The sequence below is a fragment of the Pleurodeles waltl genome, chromosome 1_1, assembly GCF_031143425.1.
Source record: "Pleurodeles waltl isolate 20211129_DDA chromosome 1_1, aPleWal1.hap1.20221129, whole genome shotgun sequence".
In the NCBI taxonomy this organism is placed as follows: domain Eukaryota; kingdom Metazoa; phylum Chordata; class Amphibia; order Caudata; family Salamandridae; genus Pleurodeles; species Pleurodeles waltl.
The window spans coordinates 808,936,932-808,964,468 of record NC_090436.1 but is presented as its reverse complement, the minus strand read 5'-3'; positions in this window follow the sequence as shown (position 1 = coordinate 808,964,468).

The window sequence follows — 27,537 nt, the reverse complement described above, 5'->3', positions numbered from 1 at the left end:
GGATGAGGAAGGGGAAGATGTCCATTCCAGGAACCAACTGATACAACTCTACTTCCAATAACTGTGTGGGACTTAAGCCTGTCATTGGGGTTAGTGACTAATACTGTCAGTGTGCTCTGTCATATAGGGGGGATTGGACATGATAGGCGATACATGGACCACTTCTGCATGGTACTGACAGAAAATATATGCATTACCTCCTTGCCACCATTTGGGCACACAGTACCACTATCAAGCACAAATTGACAATAAAGATATTCTCTGCCAGTTGCATCCATACTCCACATTGTTCACAGTTTAAGACAGGGGACAGTGTTACAGGTGTGAAATGTGTTTTATTGGTAGAATTGAGTGAATTGTGCTATATAAAGTGATGGGAGTCGTAAGGGTTGGGTGTCCTCAAAACCAACTTGGTGACAGCCTTGTTGGATGGTTTAGATGGGTCAGTTTTGTTGAACAATACTTAATATTGCCCTCAGCTAAGTGTTGTTGGTGAATGGGTGGGATGGTTGCTTTGCATTAGTAGCAGATTCAATTGTTAGAGGGGGCCTTGTTCTTAGCTGGGTTTACAGTGCCATGTCTTGGCCCAAGTGTACATTTGGGCGCCTGCTCTGGAGCTTCTTGGGGTGGCATGGTTGGCCCTTGGGTTTCCTGGGAGGGTATTTCCTGGGATGTTTCTGCTGCTTGGGTCATCAGATGCTGGTTGTCCAGGGCTGTTGTGGGGGCCTCTTGTCCGGTGTGGGTGTCAGACTGTTTTTTTACCAACTGCAGCAGTGCTTCAGCAACAGTGGCCATTGTGGCATTGTGCTCTTTCCACTGCCCCATGGCCTGTTGGTGTTGTTGCTGCTGCATTCTTTGACTTTGCTCCAGGGTGGACACAATCTGTGCCAACCTGTCTTGGGTATGTTGGTAGGCCCCCAATACCTCTGCAATAAGGTCCTGGGCTGCTGTATCCATCCTGTGGCCTCCCCCCTGGCCCACTGGGACACTTGAACTTGCCCTAGCCCCCTGTGCCTGTGTCCCCTGCACAGGTCTGGACGTGCCACTTGTACTGGGGCCCTCACCTTCCTGCATGTTGTGAGTGGGAGACTGTGGCCTCTGTAGCTGTGTTCCACCAGTCTGTGCCCTGGGTACACTGGTGTGGGTACGCCTCCCCTGACCTGCTGGTCTTTATTGGGTTTTAGGGGTGACAGTGGTTTCCTGGGTGGGGCTGCTGCATGGTGAGAATCCAGGGCTGTGTGAGGGGCCTGCCTGCTCATCAGTGTCCAGGGATGCTTCGCCAAGGTCTTGTGAGGTGGCTCTGTCTCCCTGGAGGGCAGTGGCACTCCTTGTCCCGTCCGTTAGGGTTGCATGGGTGGTGGTGCCTGTTTGGGGACATACACATGTCTGTTACATATGCATGTAGGTTTGAGGTGTACAGGACTGTGCTATTTTGTGCTGGTGTTAATTTCAGTGGCCTTGCAGGGTGCCTTTGTGAGGCTGACATAGCATTTAGCGCCAGTGGTGGGGTTGCATTGTGGTGGGGGGTATTGTTCCATTGTGGGTACGTGCAGGGGTGGGTGGCTGTGCACAGCGGGAGTGATGTGGGCCTGTTAGTGGGTTGTAGGTAATGCAGGGTGGTGGATGTGGCGGGTAATGGCTGGGTGGGGTGTAGGTCCAGGTGGGTTTAGGTGGGGTGGGGTGGTGCATGCATTGCAGATGTGTTGTATATGGGGTAATTGTAGATGACTTACCCAAGTCCATTCCTCCAGTGAGTCCAGTGAGTCCCTCTGGGTGCAGGATGGCGAGGACCTTCTCCTCCCAGTCGGTGTAGTCGGGTGGTGTTGGTGGTGGCCCTCCCCCAGTCTTCTGCACTGCGATGTGGTGCCTAGATGCCATGGCCCTGACCTTCCCCCGCAGGCTGTTCCATCTCTTCCGGATGTCATCCCTGGCGCATGGATGGTGTCCCACTGCATTCACCCTGTTGACAATGGTCTGCCACAGCTCAATTTTCCACGCGATGGGTGTGTGCTGCACCTCGGCCCGAATATTTGTGGCTCCACCTTCAGGATCTCGTCCACCATGGTCCTTAGCTCCCTTTCGGTGAACCGTGGATTTTTGGGGGGGCAGGGCATGGTGAGTGTGGTGGATGGCATCGGGACTGGGGACGGGGTAAGGGTGCTCCTCTGTGGGTCGATGTGCGTCTCCTGTATGCTGCAGTTCGCTGTCTGGCTCTGGTGCTCTCCGTCTTCTTGTCCTGGTTTCGTTGCAAGGGATTGTGGGGTGTGCCTGGGGGTGTTTTATGGGGTTCTGGATGTGTGTCAGGTATGTGGGTGATACGCCTATCCAATGTGTGCACTTGTTGCTGTTAAGTCCACTTGCCGCCCGTGGCGGTCGCCAGTAGTCGTCTGGCCTCCACTGTCCGCCGAGGTGATTTGTGCATCATTATTTGGAGGGCGGGATGTTGGTGTGGTTGGTGGTGGCAGGGTGGGGTGGGCCGGGATTCCTGCCGACAGAGTCATGTCGGGGAGTGGTGGTCTGGGAATTTTTGGCGGGGTTGGGTTTTTCGTTCATTATATTGCGGGTTTCCATTCACCGCCAACGGCGGGATTCTGTTCACCGCCGACACGGTGGTCAGCAGTCTTTCCCACCATGTTCATAATGACCACCTTAATCCCTTGAAAGTCCAACGCTTTCCATACTGTTGCACAGACTGGAGTGTGAATAGTAAATCTTACCCCTCAAAGTCCATCACTTTCCCTGCTTTTGCACTGTTGGTGGTGAGAATAGTAAATGTAAACTTCCGAAGTCCAACACTTTCCCTACTGTTGTGCTGACTGGCATGGGAATAAGTAAATGTAACTCTTCCAAAATGCAACAATTTCCAAACTGTTGCTTAGGCATGAGTAGGAATAATAAAATTAACCCCTCCAAAGTCCAATACTCTCTACCGTTGCACTGTTTCGAGTGGGAATAGTAAATATATCCCCTCCTAAGTCCAACATTTTCCCTACTGTTTGGAGTGGAAATGATAAACTTAACTCCTCCGATGTCCAACATTTTCTTTACTGTTGCACTGACTTGAGTAGGAATAGTGAATGTAACTCCTCCAATGTCTAATACTCTTCCTGCTGTTGTCTAGACTGGAGAGGAACTAGTCAATTTAATTCATCCAAAACCCAACGCTTTCCCTACTGATGCTTAAACTGGATGCTTAAAATGTAACCCCTCTGAAGTAAAAAACTTTCCCTATTGATGCACAGACTGAAGAGAGAATAGTAAATCTCACCCTTCCAAAGACCAACACTTTCCCAACTGTTGCGCTGTTTGTAGTGGGAATAGTAGGTTTAACCTCTCCGAAGTCCAACTTTTTCCCTACTTTTATGTTGGTTGGGGTGGGAATAATGAATTTAACCCCTTCAATGTTCAACACTTTCCCAACTGTTGTGCTCTTTGGAATGGGAATAGTAATTTTAACCTCTCCAAAGGCTGAAACTTTCCCTATCTTTGCAGTGTCTGGAGAAGGAATTGTAAACAAAACCCCCTCTGAAGTCTAATACTTTTTCTACCATTGCATCCCTACCATGTCGTGGGACTAGTTAATCTAACGCCTCTGAAGTCTAACACTTTGCCTACTGTTACACTGGTTAGACCGGTTATAATAAATGTAACCCCTCCGAAGTCCTACACTTTCCCTATCGTTGCATAAACTGGAATGGGGATGGAATAACTAGTAGTCCCAGACTCCAATATTTTTCCTAGTATTAATTACATATATTTTTTATTTGTTTCTAATCTTATATTTTTGTAAATATTTTTATAATTTTTTTGTATTTCTGTTTTTGTGGTTTTTAGCAATTTCATACTTTGTTTGGTAATTTATTTGATTTATAAGTATTTTTTAAATATATATTTATATATATATATATAATCGATAGACAGGTATGTCTGAAAATATACATGTACATTTATATTTATATATTCTCTGTTCTTTACATTAGTTGTATTTTTTTCAAAATTTTAAAAATAAAAATAATGTAAAATATATATTTTAAATAATTGTTACACTATATATATATGTATATATAAATATATATATATATATATATATATATATATAGATGTATGTATATATACATAGTAACAGACAATCCTACATATTTAAACACATATACACATACATACATTTTTGTGGTTATATAATTATATATTTATGTGTAGTAATAAGTATTAGTGTAATTTATGTAATTACATAAGATGAATGTTATATGCTAGCACATTTAAAATGTACTACTTTAAATTTTATATTAAACATTTTTTATGGTTTGGACAATAGTAGTGTTAAACAATATTTTATTTCTGATATTTTTGTACTTACATTATAAGTATACAGACATGATATTTTGGAAAATTATATTATTGACATAATATTGTGTAAAACAATATTGTTTGCCTCAATATCGTGTCAGTGATCCAGTCGGTCCAGCCTATTTAGGACTGATGATATGAGGCACTTTGTTTTCAGGACTGCCATGAAAAGCCTGGCATTCTGAACAGATATTTAAAAAACATATTTCTCAAACACTGGGAGAAACCTCAGGCAAGAGCTCATCTCTAAATATGCCAGGGCAAAGAATGTTATTACCTCATAATTGTAGCAGTAGTTTTAAACTAAATTAAATGCACTTTCTAAATTTATTGTAGTCTTTCTGCCAACGCTAAGACTATTACCATATTGTTAATTGAACAAACATAAATAAGATAAATAAGGAAAGTATTGATAACCTAATCATAATGTTAAAATACATATTAAGGAACTGAGGCACTATTCTTTATTCAAACTGACTGCAGACCTACCAGAATATTTATTTTTTTCTTTTTGAAGTGTATTTATAGCACACTGTGAATTTGCGTTGAAAAGATGTTGCAATGGTAAGCCTCTCTCAGTAAGTACTAGACTGTAATACATGGTTTATGTTCACTACTGTGATAACTAAGCTGAACTCAATTGCTTTGTGTCTAACTAACATCGGTATTCATTGCTGCATACTGAATAATATACGAGCAAAAGGCAATAATGTTTGTTTTAACTTAAAACAAAACCTAACCCTGATACTAGCCCTAACTTTTAATCAAATTGAATTGTTATTTATTAATTTGACTAAAATTAAAGTACCCTAATGTTAAACTGAATTAACTGAATTTAAAGGATGATCAATTAAATTACATTAAATTAAGTGTTTAACCAGAACCCTTTTTCATTTTAGTGGGAAGTGTGAAATCAATTCTTACCCAAGGCTTACTTTAATCTATCTCAAAATGTGGTTAAATACTATTGTACATATCTGCAATGACAATTATGTAGTGCTCTGTTGATGTAGGGCCAGTGATGCAGTGGAGGTTTCCCCACTTCACATACTGTTGCATTAAGGATTTAGAAGCCAAATGTACAAAGTGCTTTTGAGGTCACACAACTTTAGATTCTCAAACATCCAGGTTTTGCGATGGCAAAAGCACAGGTCTCAATGTATAAAAGCCATTTGCAATTTAGCAAAATTACTTTGGTGCCCCATTTGGACTGAAAGGGGACTTCCTCTCCTCTTTGTGAGAAATATTGGGAATGTCCACTTTTTGTGTGAGGTCTTGTAATGAATGCTTTTTAGGAGGGCTTCCACAGTGCCCCATTCTCTACCCTCTTCATACCACTGTTGTTTCTCCTCTGCCACCACTGCCATTGGGATGCTCTGTCTGCTGATAGGGGCCCCTGCCTCTTCCTCCACCACTGCTACTACAACAGGGTGCCTGGATATTGGCATCAAGCTCCATTTGTTATACCACCATTCCAACACGGCTGCCAGAAATACACCCTATGTGAATATAGTAGAATGCATGGGCCCAAGTACTTTTTCCCTACACCTTGTCAGCCACTTCACATTGACCAATGGACACTGCATTTTTAGTGCATGAATGTATCCATCCTCAAGAATTTCCTGCAATCTTTTTTAGGAATGTCTTCCTATTTGACCTTAGCCTAAATGTCTATTATTTTTCCACTGTGGACAGTGTTTTGACAGTGTTTTGATTGCGACTGTACATCTCTGATCATCTTCAATAATCGATCTCCGTTTCAAATGAAGCATAGCTTGTAGGGAGAAAGGCTGTAAAAGTTGATGCGTATGGAGAATTTTCCTTCCTGCCTATACAAAGGTTAATGTTTAGAACCCCCTCTGGCGAAAGCAATTTGTCAGAAAAATATTCTCTACAGTGAAGACTTCTGGATGTATTTTAACTGCTTTTTAATCTCAAGCTCATTAATCACAAAAAAACTTGCATTGGTCTCCCTTGGTAAACATACACAACTGTGTTTATTTACATTCACTGTGCCAACAAGCAATTGTTCGAGCTTAAGGTAATTGTGAACTATTGATTTTATTTCTTGAGTGATTGATGCCAAATTTTATATGATGGAACAATATTAATCAACTATAATAAGGGTATTGCATAAGTGGAAAACTAATGGTTGTGGTTTATTTATGTAAGGGCCAACTATTTTAAAATAGCATTTGCTTGTGAATAGCACAGTGGTGTACATTCCTTGTCAGGAGGCTTTTTCTGAAAAAACTTTGCAATTTCTCTGGGTCACATTTCGATTAGACTTCATGAGTAAAAGCATTTTAAACTCCTTGGAGCTAGTGTAGGCTAACATGGCAGGTTCGATGTGCTTTCCAAGTTTCATCTCACACTAGTGATAGTACTCACAGTGCTCACAGTTTAGCAGTTTCAACTTCTGACACTTGTTGGAGGAAAATCTATCAATAAAGTAAGACAGAACAATTTTACACAACAATATGGTTTTAATCAGTCAATCAATCGGAAAAATCAGCCAGTCTCAAAAAGAGACCAAAGTCTGAAGTTCAAAGTTCTGGGTTAGAAACAGTGGCATGTATACTGTAAAAACCACAAGAACACATGAGGTTGAAATTCCTAAATGATGTAAATAACAAGCTGGGCAGAAAATATATTGTCAACATACATAAGTATTTCTAAGAATTGTGTATGTGTCCATGTTTAGCAGAAGCCCCCTCTTGTGTTTTTTTTTGTAGTTCTCAGAATGAGAGTGAGATAACCTAGAAAACATTTTTGGTTTTCTGCACAGCAGGTGATTATCTCTTGTTTGACGTCATTGGGCCCAGCCCAGACTATCTAACTTTAGCATATTCTCAACAGGCTTGCACTAAGGCAGAATCCACCCTTGTTTACACCTGGATGGACGCTGCTCTATTGGGCATAACTCCACGTCCAGAGGCTGACAACAGTTGTCCCAAGTATTGGACTTCATCCTGACAGTACTGTAATTTGTCTCTGTCCACCATTGAACAGGGATACACTGTCTTTTCTACACTGCTCCTTTGTCAGACTACAGATCAGTAGGTCATCACCATACTACAATACTGTGCTGTCACATTGAAAATTGGTGAGGTCATTATTGACCTTCCTGTGTAAGATGCTAGGGAACTCCCAGTACTCTTGAGGTAATCGAGTATAAAGGTATTGAGAATCACAATAGGACAATGCTGTCAAATAGTGACTATCTGGATGCAGGGGAATGCTAAAGAATGCGTTCATTAAGTCTATGACTGAAAAGTATTTAGCATCTTGGGGTACATTGGTGAAAATAGCAGATGGGTTGGGCCCCCCAGGGAATTATGGTATCACTATGTCATTTAGGGGGCTCAGGTCTTAAATCATACGACACGAGTTGCCCTTGGCCTTCTTGACTGGGTAAATTTTGATGTTGCAGGGGGATACACCTGGGTATATGACTCCCTGCTCCACTAGTGCCTATATAATGGGAGCAATGCCCTCCTCAGCTTCTTTCGATAGAGGTTATTGTCTCACTCTTGGCAGTATTGCTCCTTCCTTCAGGGTTAGTCTAAATGGTACTGCTGTGCAGATGAGGCCTACATCATGGGGGCCTTTTGCCCACAAATTATGGGGTACCTGCACAAGGTCATTGTCTTTGATAGGGCTGAAGAAATTTCTTTGTACCGCAGGCCTTGCCTCCAGTCTGGTGTGTAGGCTACATTGTCTTAGCAAACAATCTCTGTCCTTCTGCGGTCATCAACAAACAACTGGTCATCTGATATGTCTCTCACCTGTATATTGAGATCATGAAAGATGACACATGCCCACATCGCACCTGTGTGGTCACTTGCCATCAGTGTCCAATAGGTGGGAGTCCCTTGCAGAGCCTCTATTTCCAGAATGAGGTCTTGGTCTAATAAGATAAAGTTCTTTGGTAATTCAACCAATTTCCCTGTCAATTCTGGTGTATCTGTTATGATAGTGTGCACTGCTGCAGTGAAGGTTAAAAGGTCTGTGGGTCTAGCCCTAACCTGCTCACAGCCTAAAACGTGTGTGACCGTAGTCATGATGCGTGTACAAGATACTCCTGGTGTAGAACATTACATAGTTCCATCTTCTTCAAAGATAATAGGCATGTTTAACTTTGCCATGAGATCACATCCTAGCAAATTGGTTGGGGCAACCGTCAACATACCTCCCCCCTAGTTCCATCTCCACAGGGTTAGTGAAAGGAGCCTTCATCACATCCCTGGAGAACCCCTGTGTGTCCATTGATGAATTTGACAATAGGAGACCCCTCTCACAATACAGGAACTAGTGGTCCCAGTGTCAATGAGAAAGGTGTACTCCTTGTCATTTATGGCTACTGTCACAGTGGGTTTCTCGTCTGGCCTGTGAGTTACCAATTAGACTGGACACATGAGACTACTCTGCAGACTCCTTCGTTGGGCACATCCTCCCATGTAATTTTGGTTTAATGGGTCCCCCCCAACAGTTACCTCTCCTTGTGAGTTCCGGTGCTACAAGGTGGGCTGCCCCTTCTGTTGTGTCCCATGCTGCATATGGGGTATGAGTTGCTGTAACTGCTGGGACGGTATCCGTGGTTGTGGCAGCAATTGCATTTGGGGCTGTGGAAGGTACATCACCTGTGGACTCATGGCAGGTTGTGCCAGAATACCACCAGGTGGTGCCATTTGTTGTCCATATGCCACCCTTGTCTGGTTGTGAAGTTTATCTTCCTTTTTGAGCCTACAATCTGCAATAGTGGCATGTCTGTCCACTCTGGAATGTGCTTTCTCTATTTCCCCAACACTTTCCATGCCCTCTTCCTCCATTATTCCTGTTATTACCTCTCTGGGCATACTGATTGGGTGGCATCGGGGTTCCCAGAGAGGGCACATCCAGTGACACTGCAGCTAGCTGGGTGATGGCAGTGACAATTCCTCCCTCTGTTTTCTTGGTCAACTTCTGCTGGACCAATTTAGCTGCTGCTTTCTCTATTTTGTCTTTCTTACTTTTTTTCATTTCCTCTCTCCTATTACAGAAATGTATTGTGTGCCTGTATCTCTGTCCATGGTTTGGCATCAATGGCCACTATATTATCTAGTTTGTCCTGCACTTCAGCTGGTACACCCTTCTTCACTATGTTATAAAAAAGTATTGCATTCTGTCCAACTCTCCCCTAATTCTTTTTTAAATTTTTCCTTCATTCTGCTGAATAATTAGGCTGGATCCTCATTTGGCTGCATTGTCTCTGTCATAAGAGACCCAATGTCTGGCCTGTCTAGATACATTTTTCTCAATTGTTTCCAAACAATTCCCCTTACTCTGTTAAAGGATGCCCCATCACATTTTAAGTTGGTCAATGCCACATCAGTTACTCCTGCCTTTGTGAACAGTGTGTCTGTTAGAAGAGTAATCCATGCGGTATGTTTTTCTAAAGCTGCTATCCATTTCCAAGCACCTTCAGTGAGCAGTAGCAGCTGTTTTTTAAGATTTTTTTTTTTATCCATCTGGGGCCATGGTATATACTGAGGCACCCCTGGGCCTTTCGATAGCAAGGGCAATTGTGTCAAGACTGTAGCCCTATGGCCAGTAGGGTGATAGGAGTCATACTTACAAGCATACCTCTGTCACACTCGGAGACTTTCTTACAAATAGGGATAGTCCCAGTAAGGAACCTCTATGCCCGGAGAAATGCATATTTCTGCATTTGTCATATTTTGGGGCTCCAACGAACCCTCTTGCAGCAATGGTGTCATCTGTGATGTCAATCCCTTTTTACAACCCACTAGGCTGTCAGTAAAAGGGACAACATTATGCCAACTATTCTCAGGTTGTGTGTAAGGAAATGCCTCCTTGGCATGGTTACCCCCTGACTTTTTGCCTTTGCTGATGCTAAGTTATGACTTGAAAGTTTGTTGGGACCCTGATAACCAGGCCCCAGCACCAGTGTTCTTTCCTTAAACTGTACCTTTGTCTCCACAATTGGCACAACCCTGGCACCCAGGTAAGTCCCTTGTAACTAGTACCCCTGGTACCAAGGACCCTGATGCCAGGGAAGGTCTCTAAGTGCTGCAGCATATTATGCCACCCTGGGGACCCCTCACTCGGCACATGCACACTGCCTCACAGCTTGTGTGTGCTGGTGGGGAGAAAATGACTAAGTCGACATGGTACTCCCCTCAGAGTGCCATGCCAACCCCACACTGCCTGCGACATAGGTAAGTTCCCCCTCTAGCAGGCCTTACAGCCCTAAGGCAGGGTGCACTATACCACAGGTGAGGGCATATGTGCATGAGCACTATGCCCCTACAGTGTCTAAGCAAAACCTTAGACATTGTGAGTGCAGGGTAGCCATAAGAGTATATGGTCTGGGAGTTTGTCAAACACAAACTCCACAGTTCCATAATGGCTACACTGAAAACTGGGAAGTTTGGTATCAAACTTCTCAGCACAATAAATGCACACTGATGCCAGTGTGCAATTTATTGTAAAATACACCCAGAGGGCATCTTAGAGATGCCCCCTGAAAACATACCCGACTCCCAGTGTAGGCTGACTAGTTTCTGCAAGCCTGCCACACACAAGACATGTTGCTGGCCACATGGGGAGAGTGCCTTTGTCACTCTGTGGCCAGGAACAAAGCCTGTACTGGGTGGAGGTGCTTCTCACCTCCCCCTGCAGGAACTGTAACACCTGGCGGTGAGCCTTAAAGGCTCACCCCCTTTGTTACAGCGCCACAGGGTATCCCAGCTAGTGGAGATGCCCGCCCCTCCGGCCACTGCCCCCACTTTTGGCGGCAAGGCTAGAGGAGATAATTAGAAAAACAAGGAGGAGTCACCCACCAGTCAGGACAGCCCCTAAGGTGTCCTGAGCTGAGGTGACCCTTACTTTTAGAAATCCTCCATCTTGTGGATGGAGGATTCACCCAATAGGATTAGGGATGTGCCCCCCTCCCCACAGGGAAGAGGCACAAAGAGGGTGTAGCCACCCTCAAGGACAGTAGCCATTGGCTACTGCCCTCCCAGACCTAAACACACACCTAAATTCAGTATTTAGGGGCTCCCCAGAATCTAGGAAACTAGATTCCTGCAACCTTAACAAGAAGAAGGACTGCTGACCTGAAGCCCTGCAGTGAAGATGGAGATGACAACTGCTTTGGCCCCAGCCCTACCGGCCTGTCTCCCAACTTCAAAGAAAACGGCAACAGCGATGCATCCAACAGGGACCAGCGACCTCTGAAGCCTCAGAGGACGGCCCTGCAACCAAACTAAGAAACTCCTGTGAACAGTGGCCCTGCTCCACAATCTGCAACTTTCTTGCAACAAAGAAACGACTTTGAAGACTACACGTTTCCTGCCGGAAGCGTGAGACTTTCCACTCTGCACCCGACGCCCCCGGCTCGACCTGCGGAAAACCAACACTACAGGGAGGACTGCCCGGCGACTGCGAGCCCGTGTGAAGCCAGAGACAACCCCCCCTGAGCCCCCCAGCGACGCCTGCAGAGGAAATCCAGAGGCTCCCCTTGACCGCGACTGCCTGTAACAAGGGACCCGACGGCTGGAACCAACACTGCACCTGCAGCCCCCAGGACCTGAAGGAACTGAACTCCAGTGCAGGAGCGACCCCCAGGCGACCCTCTGCCTAGCCCAGGTGGTGGCTACCCCGAGGAGACCCCCTAGTTCCTGCCTGCATCGTTCAAGTGACCCCCGGTTCTCCCCATTACTTCCTATCTGAAACCCAACGCCTGTTTGCACTCTGCACCCGGCCGCCCCCGTGCCGCTGAGGGTGTACTTTCTGTGCCTGCTTGTGTCCACCCCGGTGTCCTACAAAACCCCCCTGGTCTGCCCCCGAGGACGCGGGTACTTACCTGCTGGCAGACTGGAACCAGGGCACCCCTATTCTCCATTGAAGCCTATGTGTTTTGGGCACCTCTTTGACCTCTGCACCTGACCGGCTCTGAGCTGCTGGTATGGTAACTTTGGGGTTGCCTTGAACCCCCAATGGTGGGCTACCTTGGACCCAACTTCGAGACTTGTAAGTGTTTTACTTACCTGTGAACTTAACCTTTACTTACCTCCCCGAGGAACTGTTGATTTTTGCACTGTGTCCTCTTTTAAAATAGCTTATTGCCATGTTTGTCAAAACTGTACATGATATTGTGATTATTCAAAGTTCCTAGAATACCTGAGTGAAATACCTTTCATTTGAAGTAGTACTTCTAAATCTTGAACCTGTGGTTCTTAAAATAAACTAAGAAAATATATTTTTCTATATAAAAGCCTATTGGCCTGGAGTAAGTCTTTGAGTGTGTGTTCCTCATTTATTCCCTGTGTGTGTACAACAAATGCTTAACACTACCCTCTGATAAGCCTACTGCTCGACCACACTACTACAAAATAGAGCATTAGAATTATCTCTTTTTGCCACTATCTTACCTCTAAGGGGAACCCTTGGACTCTGTGCACACTATTTCTTACTTTGAAATAGTATATACAGAGCCAACTTCCTACATTGTGCTGCTATTTCATTGGGCGTCAAATCATTACCTGGACACATAGGGAGTACATGTGCCAGATATTTCCTCAGTGTCATCTGTCCTGCTATGCCAAATGTTCCCTTTCTCCCATACGGGTGGTGCGCATGCACACCATTGAATGCCTATCTCCTCAATGCCCGTTGCCCTCTTTATATAGCGTGTCCTTCCTTATTGTTTTCTTCTTCCACACATGCAAAAAGAACAGATTATGGATGGAATGCTGAACAATGCACACATTCACTACCCAGTCACAAATATCTGGGTTTAATCCATTGTTTTTTTGCTCACCACACGACCCCAGGTTGGACCCAGCCATATTCAAATCAGTCTTGACACTGTTCCCTATAGGAATAGTCCAACCCAAAATGCCAAGCCAGATCCTCCCTAGACCAGAAACAAACATTCTCGGACTAGTTTCAGGGTATCACCTTCATCAGCCAGACTAGCTTGAATCCAGTGGCATAGTGAGCATGAGACCTACATCTGGGCATACCCTTCCCACTTAGGGCGACAAATGCAAAAAGAACCGATGATGGATGGAACACTGAACAATGCAAACATTCACCCCCAGTCACAAAGATCTTGGTTCAATCCATTGTTTTTTTGTTTACCCGCCACCCCAGTTTGGACCCAGCCATATGCAAATCAGTCTTGACCCTGTTCCCCATGGGAACAGGCCAGCCCGAACTGCCAAGCCAGATCCTCATTGGACCGAAAAAAAGTACTCTAGGACTGGTTTCATGGTATCACCCTCCTTCAGCCAGGCTAGCTTGAATCCAGTGGCGCAGTGAGTAAGTGGGCTTCTATTTACTTCATGGGTTATTTCCAAACTTCACATAAAATGTTATTAGTCCATGAAGGTGAACATCAGATATATTTATCCCTTATTTCTAAAAAAGTTAGTTCACACATATATTTTAGGTAGGTACATTTATGGGTGGCCTCAGTGGGTTTTTGCCTGATGCAAACAAAAACAATTAAAAAAATAAATAAAAAAAACTACATACATATAAATATATATTAAATATGTATATATCTATATCTAGCTATATATCTATACATATATATATATATATATATATATATATTTATATATATATATATATATATATATATATGTGTGTATATATATATATATATATATATATACATTTAAACAATTAAGTTATTGTGAAAATGTATATATAGCCAAACTCGTGGGGAGGACGCCACCGCCATGGTGGTGCTTTCCCCCAAGTGTATTACAATGTTTCCGCCGGGATGACTGGTGGGAACATTGCAGTATGCAGTTCCTGCCGGGCTGTCCAGCAGGAACAGTGCTACAATATTGGTCTTGACTCTATAAAGGGAGCCAAGGCCAATATAATAGCACTTAAGCACCATCATAATGCGCACTGTCTGCAGACAGTGCGCATTCCGGCAGTGTAGGCATGGACAGTGCCGGGGCCCCTCTGTGGCCCCTGATGCTGGCTTTCCGACAGCCTTTCAATGGCAGGGTCCCCATCATGGAAAGGCTGGTGCAAAGCTGACTTGTGATCAGCCAGGAGGTGCTAAGTTGAGCGCAGCCCTGGCTGAGTACAACTCAGGCCGCCATCACCACATCAGGAACCATGTTCCTGGTGGGGATGGTGGTCTTTAGGTGGGTCTACGTGCCAGGGTTGTAATGTGGCAGTCAGACCGCCTGGATGCAGCGGTCCAACCATCACCACGAGTGTGGTGGTCCTCATACCACCACACTCGTAATGAGGCCCAAAGTATGAGTCTGTGTGAGTGACCATTGCTCTTGGCTCCACTGAGATGTTGCTATGGCTTCAATATATTCTGTTGTCGGGGCCAGTGTCACACATAAACAATTGAAATAGACTATCTATATACATATTTATTCACTGTGCACTGTTTCACCAAGAAGAGCAGTTCCCCACTTTCAGGATGTTTTTTAATCATTACTTCAGATTATGCTAAAAATATTATTTTATGTCGTGCTGTGCCTCTCTGTGTGTCTAAAGTTGTTCATGTGGGGGTCTCTAAAGTGTTTGGCCAATTTTCCACCATCTCTTCTTAATAATTATGATATGTTATCCTTAGACCGCTTCCCTCACTACTTCTGAGGGATTGCTCAATCCTTTTAGAAGTCTCCTATAGAGAGCCTTACTCTTGGAAAATCAACTGCAATTGGTTTTGTAGATTTTAAAATGAACTCCTGTATTCTAAGTATGAGAAAGTCTTGTTTGCAGATACCTGAAAGGTAGTTGATGATATTCTTATTTATAGTAGCTGATAATTCTTATTCTGTCTGTAAATCATCAAGAAATATGGATATGCCCCAGTCTATGCTCCAAGCGTGAGGTTCTATAGCTCCATACTGGGGATAATGGTTAATAATTATCATGGGGTTCATGAGGCTACTACACTACTTCTTCCATAGGGGACAATGGTCTTACATTAGTTCTTTGGAAGGTTCTTTTTTAGTTGTCTGGCAGGGGTACTTCTGTTATGTCAATGTAAGTTCTATTAAGGCCTAGAGGTAATATACTATAAATAACTAGGCGTTCATAAATTTCTAACATTGAGGGGTTATTCAATGGTATTAGTATTTGCTGATCTACTAAGGTCAGTTCTGTTGGAGAGGGCAACAGCCTGACCATTATAAAAATGGATAATTAATTTGAGGGTCTGTTGTAATTGATTAGTTAACTGTTAGGACATTAACCTATTCAGCCAATTACTTTAAACTTTCATGTAAAGTATTGTAAATTATCCCTCATAAGACCAGAACATCTAATGCTTATTCCTAATTTATACACTAAATAACATACATTTATATACTAACATTAATATGTGGCCTCATTTCTATCTTATACGTACATGTGCATATACAACAACCAAAACACTACTGCATCAATCCTAAATTACACACTAGGGCAAACAAAGCATTTCTGGTCACTTCCCTCTGGATTCGTAGAGAGGACAACTTTTCACTATTTTGCAGGACATACACTAATTACTCAGCCTCAAACCCTGTTCTGCCCTGATCAATTTCAACTATGTAGTTGAGTCCCTTGTATCGTCTGCTCTTACCACCGGGATCCCTTGATATTGTGTCAATACACCATCTTGCATGCAAACAATGAAATTATATATTATTGTAAAAATTGTTACTGTCTTTGCATATGAAAAAAGGAATGGGCCTCGTACTGTTTTTCCACCTTAAAAACACCAAACATGCGAGTCATACCTGCCCCTTAGAAATGCAGAGACTTTTACTGAACAATGACGTCTCTTTACCTTTCAAAAGTACGCCAATCACTTCTGGAGGGACAGGCAGTATTCTGGGCTGGCAGATGGTAAAGTCAAGCAGAGCTCCTGGCTGTCTCGCCAAGATGTTGGAGGAAAATCTGTCAATAAAGTAAAACAGAACAATTTTACTCAATAATATGGTTTTAATCAATCGATCAATTGGGAAAATCAGCCAGTCTCAAAAAGAGACCAAAGTCTGAAGTTCAAAGTTCTTGATTGCAAGCAGTGGTATATGTACTGTAAAAGCGATTAAAAAACAGGAGTTACAAATTCCTATGTGATGTAATAGCAAGCTGGGCAGACATGATATTGTCACAATAAATAAGTATCCCAAGAATTGTGTACATGTCCTTGTTTAGCAGAAGCCCCCTCTTGTGCTTTTTTTGTAGTTCTCAGAATAAGGATGAGATAACCTAGAAAATTTTTTTTGGTTTTCTGCATAGCAAGTGCTTATCTCTTGTTTGACGTCTTTGTGCCCAGCCCAGCCTATCTGACTTTAACATATTCTGAACAGGCTTGCACTAAGGCAGAATCCACCCTTGTTTACACCCTGTGCTCAATAATGATGCAAAACCATTTTCTTCTGTCAAACTCTTGATGTGTTTCTTAAAACTAATGTGCACTATGACCTATATATTTTTGCAAAACCCACAGGTATCTTTTTCAGCACATCCATTTATTAGGCTGGTTCACTACTTGCATTGGTTTTAAAACTATCCCTCACCTGAAATGTTTGTATTGGGGTTTGGGGTTTTATATTTGTGATTGTCTATAAAATGTATTCCCATTATTTCCCTACATCACACTACTCACACACTCCCAAGAGTATCAGTTACGCTTCAGACAGCATGCTTAAAACCCTCACAGTCTGCCACTCACCCTTTGAACTCCCAGAAACTAGCTGTCGCACACTACCAACAACACATTTAGCGCCAGATGTAGGTAGGAAACATTTTGTGATTCGGAAATAGCGACTCCATGCAAATCGCTATTTCCGACTCGCAAAATCAAATGCAAGAAATATTTGCGATACCAATTTGCGAGTCGCAGAGGTGTTGCACCGCAATTTGCGACCTCGCTATAAGCGAGATCGCAATGTGCGAGAAGGGTGTTGCAAATTGCGACTGACTCGCAAATTGCCTGCAGGTGCACCACAACAGTTTGGAAACCCACTTCCTGGCTCTTGGTGATGACATCAGAACCAGGAAGTCATCAAATACACATGGGAGGAGGGAGGACCACACCCATTTCAAACTGCTGTGCCATACCCAGGGGAGAGGAGCTGCAGCAACAATGGAGGAGACAGGCAGTGCTGGCAGGAGGAGGAAAGTGAAGTTTTCCGATAAAGAGTTGGAGGTGCTGACTGAAGAATGCTGCCTGCACCACGATGAACTTTTTGGGAAGGCAGCAATAAGTGCCCCAGACACTCAAAAGAAAAGGATATGGCAGCAGATACAGGACAAGATCAATGCTATAGGGGTGAGCCACTGCACCCTTGAGGAAATTCGGAAACGGTGGTACGACCTGCGCTCCAGGAACAAGGAGAGGGTTGCGGAGCGCATGAGGGAGATGAGGGGCACCGGAGGAGGTCCATCCACCGTCCCACCACCCACAGCCCTGGAAAGCATGGTTGAGCAGACCCTGGAGCCAGAGGCCGTCATTGGCATGGGAGAACTGGACAGTTCAGCACTAGGGACATCCAAAAGTGAGTACCATGAGATATGCTTTGACACCAACAAATGCAGTATACACACTATCCCAGTACACAGCAGCAGGCATCACCAGACTAGCTCCATTCCAGTCTAGCAACCTCTAGAATAGTGCATTATGGGCAATGTAGTACAGTAGTCAGAATATAGGCAAATGTTTATTATGAGGCTTAAAACAGATGTGAGAGACTGACAGTGTATCCCCTATGTCCCACAGGTCTTCCACAAGACACCCCCAGCAGCGACATCAGGCAGGGAGGAGAACGTGGGCCAGAGACACTGCAGGAGGCTGCTGGTGAAATTGCAGGGCCCAGCAGGACACCACCAGGGTCCATAGAGGAACAACCGTAGGACATGGAGGCAGCAGAAACAACACCAGGGCCCAGCCCCACAGAGAGGCGCACAGAGCCAGCAGCTGGACGAATGCGCAGACGCCGTCGCAGAGTTCAGTTGGTGCCCCAGGAGGAGGTTGGTGAAGCAGTCTTCACTGGCTTGGAGGCATCCCTTATCCATGGTCAGCACCTGCAAAACAGACAATTAAGGACCATCACCAGAACCCTCAATAGAATGCAGAGCAGCATGACATATGGACTGGCGAATGTGAACAGTCAGTTCAACCGAATGAATGAACATTTGGGGGATTTAACACAGGCCATCCAACATCTAGTGACTGAACTAGTGGAAGACCGAGGACATGCAAGGCGCAGGGAGCGCCACACTGCGGCACGTTTTGACTGCCTGGCTGCATCTATTAGGCGTCTTGCCACAAATACTACAGGCCTCTCAAGACGTACAGTCAGCCTCCAGGTGGAACTTGGGCATTTCGCAGGCGATGTGGCGCGAGGACTTGGCTGCATCAGCCATGCGGTGGACCTTATGGAGAGTAGGCAGGCTGCAAGGGGCACAGGGGAGACCCCTCAGGACAGCGAGGGGGGGTCAACCATCAGTAGTGTGTCTGCCAGCGAGTCCAGTGTGCTACGGAGTGGTAGTGCACGGCAGGGGTCAGGGGACCCACCGGGGATGAGCCATGGTGGCCGCTCTCGGAGGAGGGTGTGAGCCACCAGACTGTACTGTACATGAGGCACATGAATTACAATGTGTCTTCATTGCAATTGGACTATTACAGACTGTGACATACAGCACTGTTTTGTTTCCACATAGTTTAGTAATGAAAAGGTTTTGTTTGTTTCACTACACAACGGGGCTATGTGTGTCTGACATTAGTGAGTGTGGTGACATTTGCCACGTACCTGCCAAAGTATTGGGTTGCAATGTGGTTCCGTCTCTGTTTTCCTTCATTTGCGATGCTTCTATCCCCAGGCTGTCAGTGTGGTAGCTCTTGCTCCTCATCCTCTGTGTCTTCAGGGGTGAGATGTAGCCCACGTCTGGTGGCAATGTTGTGTAGGATTGTACAGGCGGCGACAATCTTGCATGCTGTTTCTGGGGCATACTGGAGTGCACCTCCACTTTTGTGGAGGCATCTGAATCTTGCCTTTAACAAGCCAAAGGTCCTCTCAATTAAAGTTCTGGTCCGCCGATGTGCACTGTTATATCGCCTCTCGTTCTCATTGCCAGGTGTTAGGTACGGGGTAAGTATCCATGGTCTCAGGGCATATACACTGTCACCTGTTTGACAAAAATAAGCAGTTTTAGCAGGGCAGGAATGGTTTCCACAGTGACCTGTATGTAAGGCTTCAGGGTGTAGTCAGCAATACCTAATAGATATCCGTCTCCAAACTCCCCACATTCTAGCTGTTGGTGTATCCCACTGTGCCTGAATATGTATGAGTCATGTATACTCCCTGGAAATTTAGCTACAATGTCAGTAATGACATTATGTGCATCACTGTCAACACCAGGGCAGTGCGCGCTCTATTGGCGACTAGAATGCAAAAACCCAGCACTCTCAAAACAACGTAATTTATGCATTGTGCTGATATGTTGTTGTTTAACCTTTTGCATTGCAGAGTTCAATCCTGAAGACTTATTTTTAATGTGCTTACAAATGCTGTGCATTTGCAATGTATTGCTGCAGGCTTTCATAGTGTGTTAGGTTGTGGTCCCTTTCCAGGGCCTTCTAGAGACTTTCCCTGGAACATGCCTGGGTGTGGTTGTGGGCTGGGCCAAGACTCTATAAAAAGGAGCCAGCCCAGCTCCAAGTGCTCACTATTCAGAGGTCCCGGTGCAGAGCAGCAGCTACTTCCTGAGCTCCTGTCCCGGTGGCCTATTTGATCTTCCAGACATCTGACTTTCATTCTTCATTTGGAGATCCTTGTTCTAGGCGGTAAGACAGTGGTTGGGCTGGCCTCCCGATGCCGTTATCGAGAACTCTCATGTTCTTGGGCCTAATTCTTTTATGATTTGACAGAGTACTTTGCGCGTGTGAAATATGCGCTTGAGTGTTTGTGACATTTGCAAGGTGACTCGTTTCATGATAATTTAATCTTGTTATTCATTGCACGCTACCATTTCTTGACATTTGGGAGGAGGCTTAAGAATCGGCAAGACGCGCGATTCGTTTTATGGTGTTTTAACTTTGTTCATTGCTCGCTACCATTTCTTGACATTTACATGGTGGCTTAAGAATCGGCAAAAAAAGGGGGAATCGTTTCATTGTACTTTGATCTTGTTATTCATTGTGAGCTGTTATTTCTTGGGATTTACATCGTGGTTTACGAATCGGCAAGACACGCGATTCGTTTAATGATGATTTGACTTTGATAATCATTGCGTACTACCATTTCTTGGCATTTTACATGGTGACACTCGAATCAGCAAGACGCACGATTCTCTCCTCGAGTTTAATTCATGTTGTTTATTGTATGCCACTATTCTAAGATATTTATCATGTAATATTCGAGTTGACATGTTATGTGATTTGTTTTCCTGAATCCATATTGTGTTAATCATGGCGCACAATCCTTTTATGGTGTTTACTATATATATATATATATATGTATCTACAGTATGCACAATTTGTGTTGAAACATTTTAAGAGTACACAGAAGATCAGAGTTTCTAGATGCCATATTGTATGGTCCTAGTATGCATTCTCAAAAAAGGATTTATATGGTTTAAAATTTAGTCAGAATGTTTCTCTAATTCTCATGTAAAGGAAAGTACTTGAATAAGAAAGTTTTAATTTAATCCATCTTGATTCCCTTACAGGTATCCGGCCATCTTGAAACGTAGTCATTTTAAACTTAATTCTTAGATTGTTCATGTTTTCAGAATGACTATGCCTAGAATCATAGTCTAGTATTAATTTCAGGAGATATAATTTTCATATTGTGTGTTCTAACCTTTTTCTTACTACAGGTCTCCTTCCCAGCTGTTTCCCTTCCTAAGCCCCTCTTGAACTCTCTTAGCCTCTGTGATTTATCTATCAGAGTCTTGGAGTTGTTCAGTGGTGGACGTGTTGGGAACGTGCGCAGACCCTGAGGATCTGGTGACTCTGACAATCACATACCACCTGGATGTTTAGTGAGTGGGTACATTTCCTATTGCGGAACACATATTCCAGATTTGCAGGAGGGCAGATTTGTATATTTGTCCCGTCCACACACCCTATAACATGGGGGAAGTGGGCAATTCTGTAGAATTCCAACTTGGTGCTGTTAATTTCTGCCTCATTCCTGGGTAGGTATACATATCTGGACATGTGTGTGAGTATGGCATCTAGGAATGATCTGAAGAATCATGAGAGTGAACTTTGGGATACCCCACCTGCCACAGCAATAACCCCCTGATAGCTACCCGAGGCCAAGAGGTGCAGTGAGCATAGCACTTGCACATGTGTAGGGATGGCGCTGCCGCGCATTGTCTGTCGTTCAAGCTGAGGATTCAGCAGTTCAATTAATTCTAAGATAGCAGCACTGCTCAGTCTATATTTGTCATAAATCTCCTCCTCATTTTGTTGAAATAGTGTCTGCCTGGTTCGGTATATCCTCTCCTGTCTCTGCCTCCTTCTCCTCTGCTGGGCCGCCTGGCCTCTCCTCCTCCATGCTATCACGTACAGTTCAGCTATTCTGAGTCACCCAGATGCCTTCTGGGTCTCCTTTTATACTTTGGTTCTGGTTACCACCTGCTCTGAATCAGTGGTAATCTGGATGTGCAAAATGGGCTTTTTGCAACTAGTCGCAATTTGCGACTGGCTTTTGCATATGGTTTGCGACTCGCAATTTGCGACTTCCTATTTGCGGGTCACAAAATCAGGGTGCAAATTTTGCGAGTCGGTAATGGCTCGCATCGCTATTTCCATTTCGGAAATGGGATTTTTGCATCCCATTTCGGATTTTGCGAGGTCGCAAATAGCGATTCGGGCCATTTGCGACTCGCAAATGTTTGCTACATCTGGCCCTTACACCTTTCACAGAGAAACAGTCTCACTCTGCCAACAGTGCTCTCACACCCATCACAGACCGGAAGTCATACACTAATGACAGCACCTACACCCCTCACACACTAGCCTTCACACACTGCTGAAAATACTGTATACTCATCACCCACTCGCTGTCCAACACCTCTCATTCTCACATGCCTCAGAAGCTAGCAGTCATACAGTATCAACAGCTCTCACATCCCTCATTGAACAGCACTCTCGCTCTACCACCAGCACACTCACATCACTCACAGTAGTCACATGCTTCCAGAAGCACTTTCGCACCCATCGTAGAGCGATTGTCACATTGTGCCAAAAGTTCTCTCACACCCTCACAGACTAAAAGTCACAAACTACCAACAGCACTCTTCACCCTCACAGACTAAAAATCACAAACTACCAACAGCACTCACGCCCCTCACGGATTAGTAGTCACATAAAAATGAAAAACACTCACACTCTTCGCAGGCATTATCAGACACGCTATCAGAACTATTCTCACACCCCTACAGAGTAGCAATCACACTACTGACAGCACTCTCACGTCCCGCACCAATTACCAGTCACACACTACAAATAGCATTCTCAAACCTTTCAAGAGCTAGGCTTGAGTCAGCAAATTCTGTTGTTAACAGGAGTGGTTCTCTTATAGCTTTGTTGCAGGTTTAAAAAATTAAAAAATTTAAATGTTTAACAAATATCTTTCCTAGCCAACCTGAAAAATACATTTCCAAGTTCACACCAATTTCTACAAATAAAATCAGTTACTACTGATTTAAAAGTCAATCCAATTCTTGATTCATGCGTATCCTCTGCTCGTTAGTTCTTTCATATTGCAGTGAAATTGAACAACGCAAGTTTTTTTTAACGTAGTTTAAGTCATGCAAGCCATTCTTCTCGTCAGTATTTGGATGTCATTACTAATTGCCGACCACGCTTTCCTCAAATCAACACTCCATTTATTTATTTGGGATGGTTTTATGGTACCAAAAGGCAATGGCCATTTTGAATCACAGACTGGCAGAACACTTTGCTATGCACTGATTTAGCTCGTAGTTTCTATTTAAAAAGAGGCAGAAATAGAGCTGACATTTCCATGACCTTATACTCGTCCTCCATGTACCTTTCTATGTCCCGCTGCATTAGCTTTGGAATTGCCTCACATTTTCGTTATTAGGCTACCAGGCTAATTCAACACCCGTTTCATTATCTCTGCACGTTCTCGCCATGGAATATTGGCTTAAGAACAGGCACACCTCCATCTTATTTTTAGCAATTTCTATAAAATGATAAAATGTATCTAATTTCAAATGTGGTCCTTTGAAACCAAATAGTTATAGATGAATAACGCCAGTGACAAACATCTACTCCGGAGTATGCATGAATGTTTTGTTTCTAATCTCCTCTGCAGAATTATGCACATTGATTTGTAGAATGAAACCCCATGCACAGCTCTTTCTTTGCTCTCTTGCTTTTTATGTGCCTGCTCTGAGCACAGGGCCTACTTTGACTTCTTTCAATACAGGCCCCTCACTGAAATCACAACTCTCACGCTCGAAGCCACCATCTTGCTTACACGAGCAGTACACCCCTTGCCCGACTTGCATCTTGCATCTGGAAGACATGGTCCCCAGGTATTTATGTTAAGAACCATGTCTTCAGCTTGCTGCAGAACTCAAGAAGAGAGGGGGATACTGATGTTTTGAGGGGGGTGTTCCATGTCTTGGGTAGGATGTAGGAAAATGAGCAACCTCCACTTTTGCTTTTAGGGATGTGGCGAGTGTATGAGTGAGAGTGAGGCAGAGCATAGGTTTCTGATGTGTTGGTGAAAGTGTATGCTGCTGTTCAGGTATTCTCATCCTGTGTTGTGTGGTCCCTGTCAGTATGAACCATTGTTCATGTAACCAGGACCGAGACCCTTATTTACTATAATATGCACTGGCATTCCTGTGAAATAACCAAGTTTAGCAACCCAACCAGTACCCATACCTTTCTAATGGTAAATAAGCTGGCACTATCTTTTGTGTTGAGGTGCATCCAGTGACAGCCAACACAAAACTTTGGAAAATTAGGGGCTAAGTTCGGCCTCTGGACCTTTTACCCAGAAACAAGCCCTTGTTGTTCTGCTAAATAAAATGCCTTTCAATGAACCCGTCATGTTCAGCAATTTTACATTTATCTTGTTTCTGTTGGTTACAAAACCTTCTCAAAAAGGAAGTTTTTTTTAACAACAATTTACCTTAACAGAAAGTGCTTCCCTGACCCTTCTCAAGCTGGCTTCTATTCTTTGGATGATTCCAAAGCCACGCACATATCTATTCTTGACTAGCTGAGAATGGTCATGGGCCAGTGTGGAACTATTGTCCTAATCCTCTTTGACCTGTCAGCAGCCTTCTATACTGTGTCAAATTATTTTCTAATTACTTGTCTCTCTGATATTGGTGTTACTTCCAAAGCTCTGAAGGGCTGTCTTTTTTTGTTGTTGAACATGCTGAGGTATGCTGATGGTGACCCTGTTACTTTACTAATCAGCCTTTTGGCCTATTTCTTGTGAAATCTGCAGGGCTCATTTTGAGTCTCACTTTATTCAGTTTCCATGCTCATCCATTGGCATTGTGATCAGATTTTTGGCTTGTCATTGTTGGCATACGCTGATGATACATAAATCATCTTGAGATTGAACTGTGATCTTCAAACCATATAATCTAATTTGCAAAAGTGCACATCTGAAGTTGCCAAATGGATAAACTCAGATTTTTTAAAATCATAGCCCAGATACGATTAAGATGTTCACTGTGGATGGTTCCTCCTTGTTGGGGCAGCAAAGGTTCAGTGAAGGACTTGGAGGAGCTTGCACCCCAGACAAGCGTTCTCGTGGTGGGGAGTCTTTGCTTATTTTTGGGTTTTGATCCCATGCACATGGCAATTGTGTGTTTGCTAAGGGCCCACAGTGACATAGTATGTGTGCCTGTATGGGAAACCCCCATATTTTCTGAGCATGACTTCCATCAACTCATAGGGTTCTGAAGGACTGCCTGTGAAGGCAGAAACTGGTTGTTACTGCAGGGCATTGCCTGAACTGTGAGGTTTGCCTACTGGCATCTCTTGTTTATCAGTGTCTGCCCAGTCCCTACAGCCAGGTCCTTTGCTATATCTATGTATGACATGGATGTCATAGGTATGTTTAATCTGTGTATGTATAGTACAACAATGTGGAACTTCTTGTGCTGTGGTTTCCTGTTACAGCCCAGGAATCCATTTTGGATCTCCTGTGTATAGGAGTTGCAGTGCTCTTCTGAAGCATACTTGCGGTCCTTCAAGGTAGACCAGAGTCTAGAGAGTGGAGGATAAGAGACCGAGCGTTACTTTGAGTTGTAGAGACTACGCTTTCCACATTCCTGCTCCATTCTTTCCCAGAGATGTTACAGTCTAACAGGTGAGAGGTAGTGGAGAGAGGAAGCATCTTCCTCTTTTGTGCCGTTGTTGTGGCATTTCCTGAAAACTGACCTCCTAGTCACATCTCTATTTCTTAGTGACACTAGAGATCAAGGCTGTGGAATCACCAGAGTGAGAGAAACATGCAAAAGCCAAGACTTACCTGAAACTGGTCCAGGAACTGAGGTGACAAAGGTTTTTCACTAGTGGAGGCTGAGAAAGACACCTGATCTCCAGTGTTTGGGTTGATGACTGCCAACTCCTCTTTACCAGGTTAGGGAAAAGAACCTGGAAGTCTGCACCCTACTAGAAGCAGTCTTGAAGCACCTTAAGTGAAGCTACCCTCTGAATGCTGAAAAATGGGACTGGGATTTTTCCTGCATTAAGGAAACGTTGTCTATAAGGGAAGGGCCTCAATGAACTGTGCAGGAAAATGTATACATTGGCCTACTGTACCCAAAGGAAGGATCGATGAACCATTGATACCCTGGTCCCTCTGCAAAGCACTTGTGTAGGGCATTCTGATGTCTCCTACCCAGTCCATGGAGAATTGCAATAGGCGACTGGAGATGACTAAAGTGAATTAAAAAAAAGGTTGTATTGACAAAAGGATTGATTGTGATGGCTTGACATCTTAGAAAATTACAACCATATTCAGAGTTTTTATTCCTCACAGAAAAAGCACTTTGACAACTTAATGGTACAGAAAATCCCCACTGCTTTCAGCGATTTCATTCACAGAAGGAGTGCCTATGAATGTCTTGTCTTAAACAAGATCACCACAAGCCGTGGGCAAAATTCCGATTATGCCGGAGTAATCAAAGTAATTTCTGTAATTTCACGTTACTCTTTGATGCGGAATTACAGATAATTATGTGATTAGTCTTGCATGCATAATTCATTTGGGGAGAAAAAATCCTACAGCGAAAGCACATTTAGGCCCATTTTATACTTTTTTAGCGCCGCATTTGTGTCATTTTTTGATGCAAAAATGGCGCAAACTTACAAAATACAATTGTATTTTGTAAGTTTGCGCCGCTTTTACGTCAAAAAGCAACGCAAATGCGGCCCTAAAAAAGTATAAATATGGGCCTTTGTGAGCGTGAGCAGATGCTCGTACTCGCTATTTGTGTTCTGCTGTATTTAGAGCTGTTTCTTAGTGCAAAAAGCATCCTCATGTCCATTTTGGACACAGTGAGGCTTTTATGCGCTACGAAATAGTGCTAAACACATAATTACTCTTCCTGCTTAGTTCAAGTGCAGTCTTGCAGATTTCTTAGGTAAATCCACATGATTAAGCTGCGTGGAATTACATGAGCTATGCCCACCCCCAATCACAGTGCATTAGGTGGTTTTTCCACACTGTGATCACACAGTGAAATGGGATGGACTTTTCATTTGTTTGCATGGTGGCCTTTGAGTTCAAGGAATGTCACCCATTCCCTGGCATGTGTTACTGAGTATGGCATCTGTCTCTTTGTGTCCATAGAGTCACTCCTTTCCTGACTTGAAGGTGTGCAACTGTACACAGCTACAAGGGCTGGTGACTGGAGACTAGAGTAGGCAGGGCAAGAGTAGCACAGCACCACGCTAGGGCTTGTACGCTGGCATATACTAACACCAGTCATAATTCCCCCACACCCAGGCGAACAGAAGCAAAAGTGAACCTGCCTGTGACCTTCGTAAAATACAGTCAAAGACAGAACTAATGAGGGCAGTTAGGAATAAGCAGGATATGCGGAGACTGGGTTGTGATGCGAGAAAAAGATGCAATAGGCTTTGCACAAGATTCCCTAATAGACTACGGTGGACCGGTCAGTGGTGGCTGG